Below are 8,971 nucleotides of genomic sequence, written 5' to 3'. Positions count from 1 at the left end.
TGGCTCTGCACCTGGTTCCTCTGTACCATCATCCGAGGGGGAGAAAGCAGAACCTTCTTCTCTATCAACGAGCTCAATGTCAAACATGCCCATGGAACATGATCAAACGTCCCCCACTTCTGTATCTGTCCCAAGAACAAAATGCACAAAGGATCATCCTTTTCACCAGATCATTGGTGAACCTTCAAGTGGCGTAAAGACACGGGCTGCCACATCTAATGAATGTTTATTCGTAAACTTCCTAAGCATGGTAGAGCCTAAGAAAGCACATGAAGCTCTACAAGATTCTAGTTGGGTCGATGCCATGCAAGAAGAGCTCCAACAATTCGAGAGGAATAAGGTATGGACTCTTGTACCTTTACCAAGGGATAAAATTATAATTGGCTGCAAATGTGTTTTCAGGAACAAGAAGGATGAGGATGGGATCGTTGTGAGAAATAAAGCTAGGCTCATAGCAAGAGGCTATTGCCAGAAAGAAGGCATAGACTATGATGAGACCTTTGTGCTAGTAGCAAGGCTAGAAGCTATACGCTTGGTCTTAGCCTTCTCTGCTCATAAGGGATTTCGAGTATATCAAATGGACGTTAAGTCAGACTTCTTGAATGGTAAGCTGAAGGAAGAAGTCTACGTTCAACAACCTCCGGGGTTTGAAAGCTCCACACATCCAAAGTATGTCTATTTTTTAGACAAAGCTCTGTATGGACTTAAGCAAACACCTCGAGCCTGGTATGAACGTCTCTAATCTTTTCTCTTATTTAATGGTTTTGAAAAAGGTAAAATCGATACAACTTTGTTTATAAAGAGGTATAAAGGTGAGATGCTCTTAGTACAAATATATGTGGATGACATTATCTTTGGTTCAACGAACCAGAGGCATTGTGATAAGTTCTTTGCGTTAATGAAGAATGAGTTTGAAATGAGCATGATGGGAGAATTGACATTCTTCCTCGGCTTGCAAGTAAAACAAAAGGAGGATGGTATTTTCATTAGCCAAGCTAAGTATGTCTCTGACATATTAAAGAAATACCAACTCCACAACTCATCCACTATGAGAACACCAATCGCTACGGGAACCAAGCTTGACACAGATCCATCTGGAAAACCGGTGGATGTCAAAACATACCGTGGAATAATTGGATCACTACTATACCTCACGGCTAGTAGACCAGACATCATGTTTGCCACATGTCTCTGTGCAAGTTTTCAAGTAAATCCAAAGGAATCTCACCTTTCGGTTGTAAAAAGAATCTTTTGATACCTCAAGGGAACTCAATTTCTGGGTCTCTGGTATCCAAAGCATTCTGGTTTTGATCTTATCACGTACACAAATTCTGATCATGCAGGTTGTAAACTTGATCGAAAGAGTACATTAGGGAACTGCCAATTACTTGGAGACAAGCTCATAAGCTGGTCCTCAAAAAAGCAGAACTGCGTCTCTACTTCCATAGCTGAAGCAGAGTATATAGCTACAGCCAGTTGCTGTTCCCAAGTGATATGGATGAAGACTCAACTGAAAGACAATGGCGTCGAGTTCAAGAAAATTCCAATTCTATGTGATTTAGAAAGTGCTATCGCAATCACAGCCAATCCTGTGCAACACTCAAAAACAAAGCACATCGATGTTTGCTATAATTTCATCAAAGACCATGTAGAGAAAGGTACAATTGAAATGTTCTTTGTTAGTACAGATTTACAACTTGCTGACATCTTTACAAAAGCTCTTGACGAAAAGAGATTTAACTTTTTGGTTAGCAAGTTGGGTATGCTCAATCTTTCAAACCAAGCCAGAGCCTCTGTATGTACTATACAGAGCCTCTGCATCCCTTATGCATACTTCTGTTTTTGTCGTGTATTATATTGATCCATGAGACAGAGCCTCTTGCTCACGACCTAGTTATCTTGTGATACAGAGCCTATGTATAGTGCATACAGAGCCTATATACCTTAGTTCTTATGCATGTGCAATACTTATCACATATGACCCAAGCATAGTTCAAGGGGGAGCAGATAAGAAGAACTCAAGTCAAGGTGGAGCACCAGATCATAACACACAAAGCCTCTGTATGTACTATACAGAGGCTCTGCTTCAAAACTCTTTATGATTATAGGACAGAGCCTCTGTATGTACTATACAGTGCCTCTGCCTCTAAACATAGCAAGTTTTCTACAAAGGACATGTATAGCCCAATCACGAGTCTTTGTATGAGATCCTAAGGTATGTTGTCTTCTTTTGCATGTAGTACTCTGGTTCTTTACAAAACCTCTATTTCATACTAACTAGAGTATTAACACTTGGAAAATTTCTTTAAAATCAAAATATATTATTTTATTAAGAAGGCGTACGGTTTTATTTTTAAATTTTTATTTAGTTGTCATTTACACGAAGCATCACCGCCTGTGAGCTTAATTTTTCAAACGTGGGAGGCGCCACTTGCAGCTGGCAAAACCGTTTCAGTTTAATCTAACGATTGGGGCGCTAATACTCAAGTGCTTTTTGAATTTTTTCTATTTAAACAATTTCTTTACCCCCAAATTATATTTTACACTTTCAAAGAAATTACAAAGAATCTGTCGTCTTCAAGCTTCCTGCCGCCATTGTTATACCTTCAAGCTCTCAAACCAGTATTCKGAGATTGATTCAGTCATCAAAAGTTCATCCCATCTGTCAAGTAAGTTCCTTAAACACTTCTCTCAAACCCTTGATTAGAATCAAGAACTGATTCTTGAAACCCTAACCTTCTGTAACCATTCTTTTTCCCAAAACCTGCAACCATGTCCTCCTCCGAGTCAGGAAACTCCCAAACACATACCATAACCCACAAAACTATTGAGGATACCAGTCAAAACCTGGTTCCTCTTTCTATCAAACCCAATAACCATGCCCTTCACCTCCAACTTGAAAACTTTGACACAAAATACCATCCCATCATCAATATCCTCCAAAATCACTTCCTAAACCCAGCCTTGACAAGTACGGATGACGTTGTCCCTGAAAGGTATATCCAAGAATACTGGCAATCTTGTGCCGTAACCGAATCTGAAAGAGGAATCGTTGGAGATTTCTATGCCTCTGCCGCAAAGGAATTTGTTACTATTCGCATTTCAAGGTCCATGTTTTCGCGGGTTCTTGAAATCCCAACGAAAATCGACCTAGGGCTTTCTGAGTACGCCCCTCTCCCATTAGGGGACGAGATAGTGGCATTTTTGAAAATTTTGGGGTCCAACAAGGCAATCTAGTACCCGTCACAATATCGCCATCAATACCTACCACCAATGTGGAACACACTTTTCACATTGGTCAACAGATCGCTGACAGGGAAGATTAGGAGCCTCGACATGTGCTCAGCAAATGTTCTTCAAATCGTATATGGTATCTTCTTTGACTTATCTCTCGACTACTCCTTGATACTCTACACAGAGTTCAATGCTGTCGTGGCCAAGAACTGTCAAGAAGTGGCCAAATGGAGACAGTTGCCATCTCTCCTATTTCCACGGTTCTTGGGTCTTTTCTTAAGACCTGCTCTCGACGATAACAATATTGATGTGGGCCGTCTACTTGTTCACAAGGTGAACGTGCTCACTCAATACCGGCCTACAGTTAACAAAGAGGGATATGCAGCAGAGAGGCCAATCCCAAAGAGGCTTATGGGCTACATGAAGACAAAGGAGATCAGGAGAGCATACAGACGTACACGCATAACACTAGAACTAGTGTCTCGAACTACGGTACACCTAGGAACAACCGATGAAGATGAGAGAATTGAGGACACTTTAAGGCCTCAAGCAGAGGGAGAGATGTTGAGAGCAGAAGAAGAGAGGGTAAGAGCAAAGCAAGAGAGAGATAAAGAAAGAAAACGAGAGGAGGCGAGGAAAAAGAAAGTTGAGAGGGAGAGGAAGAAAAAGGAAGAGGCAGATTGAGCAAAGCAAGAGAGATTGGCTGAGCTTGTTCATGTTAGAGAAGAGAAGGAGCGAGCAGAAAAGCTCGCCAGGCAGAGATCGCTCGTCTGAGGGAAGAGACCAGACTCTGAGCAGAGGAAGAAGCTCGTCAAAACTTGGCTCAATCCTCTAGTTCAAACCAAGGGGATGACCAAGAGCACTACGACGATGCTGCAAGGTCTTATACAAGTGAGGAAAGTGAGGAAGAAGAAGAAGAGAGTGAAGAGGAAGAGAGTGAGGAAGAAGAAAAGGAGAGCAAGGAGGAAGAATAGGAAGAAGAGGGAGGATGTGCAGAAGCTGCTGTGCCTCAGAGCGAGCCAGAGCAGCCTAGGCTAACTAGGCACATTCGTTTTACCACCCCAACTCCAGTGCAAACGAATCATCTGACTCCAGTGGTCGAGACACAGAGGTCATTGAAACAGAGGTGCACACCTCGAACCCAAGCCAACCTATCCAACCAGAGGTCGCATTTGCCTCTGGTTATATCAGCCAAAGGGAAGCTTCACCACAAGGAACACCCTCTCAAAAGGGTGAAACCTTTGAAAATATAAGTGATATGTCTCCCCATATCACGCCACTTTCCTATACAGAGGAATTTGTTTCCTCTACACGTGTAGACTCCCAACCTTGTTAAGAGCAAGGAATAAGTGCACATGGCTTGGAGACTCTCGACCAGTCTCTTAGTCCACTCATGGAGAGCCCTCTGGCTTGCTCTGAACTAGCCTTGGATCTTCTCCCTGACAGATAAGAGGTAGTGAATTCTCCTCAAGGAGAACCACGAGGATCCTCTGGAAGTCCTTCCCTGACTAACATCAATCAAGTCGTGAATGAAGGCGTCCCTGGAACGGGGACTCAATCTGGCCCATGTGCTGAGCCAGAGGTCACCCAACCAGCATATGTCACTAGGGAAGAGTTCCATTCCCTTTTCACCTCTATGCGGTGCTCCTTGGAAGAGCTAAAACTCATCATGACCCATGCGGAGTCGTCTTCTTCTGCACCTGCCCTGGATGAGATACAAGCATCCTTGGCAGTATTGAGAGCTAAGTCTTCGACAAATCCCTCTCGACTCCAAACTTTATCAGAATTGACGGCACGTAATGTAGAGACCTTACAACAGGTCATTGCATCAATACAGAGGGGTGAGGCGTCCACATCTCATGACACCCAGTCCCTCATTCCTCTGAGCGTACTTGTGGATTATGTCACACAGAACGCAATGAAAGCTCTGGGTGACAGATTTTTCTAGAAGATGGCAGACTTCACTTTAGATTTCAGTAGCAAAGCCACAAAAGCAGCGGAGGCCATCAATGCTACTCTGGCCAGATTCAATTACCGCTCGGACGATGAAATTCGAAAGGTTGGGGATGTAGTCGAAGAACTCCTCAAAACTATTGAGGAGAAACTCAAGTCAATGCCTCGAGCAGAGGACTAGAGGCCAAAGCGACTAATGGATCCATCTCCTTGTGATGAACCATCAAAGAGGAGACGACTTGATGATGATGCGGACCCAGACGTGTCTGGTCCTCAAAATCGTCAAGAGGGGGAGAACTATCCTACATCCATTCCAAGTGCAACACCTATGGCTGCCCCCTCTACACAAACGTCCTCTGCCCCATGCCAACCAACTCAAGATCCTTCAAGGCAGAGGACACAGAGCTAACCAGTACCAGATCATGCAGAGGCGCTTCACAAAGGAAAGATGCCCATGACATCTCAGGCAGAGCCAGCCGGGCTACAAAAGACTACAAAAGTGATAGTTCTTCTATCTGTCTATGGATCAGACAATTCAAACCTGGCTCTATCCTCATCAACAGAGTACGCAATGGACATACAACCAGAGAACAAGAAGAAGAAGAGGTGGTAGGTATAAATGTCGCTGATCCGTCACTTTTGCACATTCCAGTTGCCATTCCTCTAGAAGAAGTCACTGTTGTTGCTCCTCCACCACATCAACATACACACAGAGCTAGGGTCCCTGCTCAAGGGACCAGGGTTGTCACTCCTGCTATGAGGTAGCAGGTACCTGTCAAGCCAAACAGAGCAGACTTAAAAGGCACAACCAGCGGGCCAAAACGGAAGCATCCTTCTGATCGTGTCCAAAGGATCAAGGAAAGTATGGATGCCATGTTCAMGCCAACACCCCTTGATAAACCAATTAAGGACAAGGCAGACAGCAAGGAGATCTACCAGTTCCTCTACAACCTAAGAGAAGAGACACCAGTCCAGAAGATCAGTCTTCATCCTATGGTTCAAGAGCACTTCAGGCAAAGATTCCTAGATCGCTACACTTAGCCCATCACTGCAGTCCACTTTGTTGATGGAATAAAGCAAGTCCTCGACATAAAGAAGCATACCTTCATGCATAATCAAATTGTATTCTACGAGTACACATTGGAGAGGTCTCGCGGACAGATCTGTAGGTTCACAGATTGTGACCTTATTAATCTGAATCCATGGGATCTTCTCTCTCTGTTCTACTTCACAGATCACAAAAAGGAAAAGGTAGTCAAATACGTTGTTGCCAACTCTGCCATATGCCAAACAATGACAGACCTACTCGACTTCAGATGCAAGTTCGACTTCCAACTAGCTCTAGATCTTGGAGTAGATCAACTGACCGTCGCTGCGCCAAATGAAGATCTACAGGGCATCAACAGCATCCCCTCCTGGACGGTATTGGTAGAACCATAAGTAGGAGTGGTGTTTCGAAACGAGCATAAAAGGAAGATCTTCATTCGAGACAACCAGAATTACAAGTACTCCAACTCTACTCTGCGCTACATAAGAGACAATCTAGTCAGGAGCAGAGATAACTCCCCAGGAGCAAAGGAGCGAGCCAAAATTATCCTAAGGTCGATACAAAATATGCTTGAGTTTCGTGAACTTCTTAGGAAGTTCATTAGACTTCAAAACGTTTAGACCTCTTATCTTTTGTAAGTACTTTTCTATCTTTAATTCGATGTAATTTCCATTTCAAATTATATTGTACTTCTTTATATAGTAAATGTAATTCAGAGGTTCCTTTTAGCCTCTTGCTTCAATTAGACTATTTTGTAATTCAAGTAAGAGCCTGCCTTATTTACACTTAGGGGGAGATTGTTAGACCCCAACTTGTGAAAGTGTAAGTAAGAAGTCTCTTACTCTAGTTGAATAGGACTTAGTCTATTTGAAGCAGTCTGGACTAAGAGCTCTCATGCAGAATATCAAAAACCAGAGCTCTTACTCAAGAGTGAAGGTTCCAATTATACAGAGCCCGCGCTCTATTCCCATGGACGCTCAAGCCTTGTACACCAAAAAGCATAAGCGCTTGACACCAAGTTACAACTCCAAGGCCCAGAGCCTCTGCATAGTACATCCAGAGCCTCTGCATAGTACATGCAGAGCTTCTGGCTATCTTCTCCATGGAAAGCGCGTGTGTCAGCCTAGACATTCTCGCAAGCGTCTAACAGATTTGAGGTGGCTTGACCAAGTCTGCTCCATTATTCAAGGGAAGTCAAAGATAAGGATGCAGACTAGTCAACTCAGAGTTTCACGCCTATTATATAGCATAGTTTGTTAGACCTAGGCGTATATAAGGAGGCTTCCTCCTCAGGTTTAAAGTACCTGGAGAAACCGACTTATACTATATGCGTTTTTCTGTGAGATTACATTTGTGCTTTCATKGTTCATCTTTTATCAATAAAAGCATTCGGCATATTCAAGTTCATTCACTGTTTTACTTTTATCTTTGAATATTCTGATTAATCATTTGAAATACATTGCTTGTTCTTAATTCTTATCTTACATAAACTGTGTTTCCATCAATTAAGAGTATCTGGGTTCTACAAATTTTTTGTGTTTGTATTCATCCCCCCTTCTACAAACTGATCGCCTATAAACTCTTGTAGATCCGGCTGAGACCAACAAGTGGTATTAGAGCAGCGTTTGCCTTTTGTGTTGTATTGTTGTTTTATTGGTATTTTATTATATTTCCTTCTTTAGATAATTTATTCCTGTCAAAATGGCTTTGCAAAACACTAGCACCAACTTTCACGATAACGACTCTCTTGCCAAACCTCCCCTTTCATCAGAGACAACTTCAGTATCTGGAAGAACCAGATGTCTTTATTCTTAGAATGTGTGGATCCTGAGATCCCATACTATATTGAGAATGGAACTTATGTTTCATTTGCAATCTCTCCAGCAGTTTCTACAACTTCTACGATTGACGTGATTCCTAAACGGAAAATTCCAAAGCTCCCTCATCAATTGAGTGATGAAGACAAGAAGAAGATGGCTTTAGACTCTCGTTCGAGGTCTATAATAGCCATGGCTTTTCCTAATGAGGTCTATCACTCAGTGATGAAGCTTAGAACCTCGAAATCCATGTGGGTCACTTTATGTGTTTAATATGAAGGTACTACTGAAGTACAAGAATCGAGGAAGATTAATTTACTAAAATAATATGAAAGCTTTCTTTGTGGAAATACTGAAACTTTGTCTGAAGTACATCAATGTTTTAACAGTCTTCTTATTGTTTTGAGGACAGTCAGAAGAGAATATTCCAACTCAAAGATACCAATTTTTTTTGAATGATTGCCAGAATCATGGGATCGTTATACCATGTGTTTCAAGATGTCCTCCCTCTCTTAGTACTCTTTATGGGATATTGCTTAATCATGAGCAATCCCGTCAGTTGAAGAAGAATCTTCTTAAGACTCGAGGGAAATGAAAAACTCTCTGTTAGCTTTGATCTCTGATAGCCCTCTAGCTGACCTTTCTATTTCTTTTGTATCTATCATTGAGTTAGATCCTTCTCACTCTGAGGGCTTGTCAGACACTGATCTTTCAGAGTTTGATGAGTCGCTGACACTTCTTACTAACGCCTTTAGGAGGTTCACCAAAAAACGTAACTATCACATATCTCTTTCCCTGACCTTGACTGAAAATCTAAAGTCAAACCCTATTGACATGGGTTCAGCAATCTGCTACAACTTTCAAAGCAAAGGTCCCTTTGCTAGTGAATACAGGTCGAAGAAAACTACGACACCATCTT

Source organism: Cynara cardunculus (assembly GCF_001531365.2).
Source record: "Cynara cardunculus var. scolymus isolate 2C chromosome LG 12, CcrdV1, whole genome shotgun sequence".
NCBI lineage: Eukaryota > Viridiplantae > Streptophyta > Magnoliopsida > Asterales > Asteraceae > Cynara > Cynara cardunculus.
Note: the sequence above shows the minus strand (reverse complement) of the source record.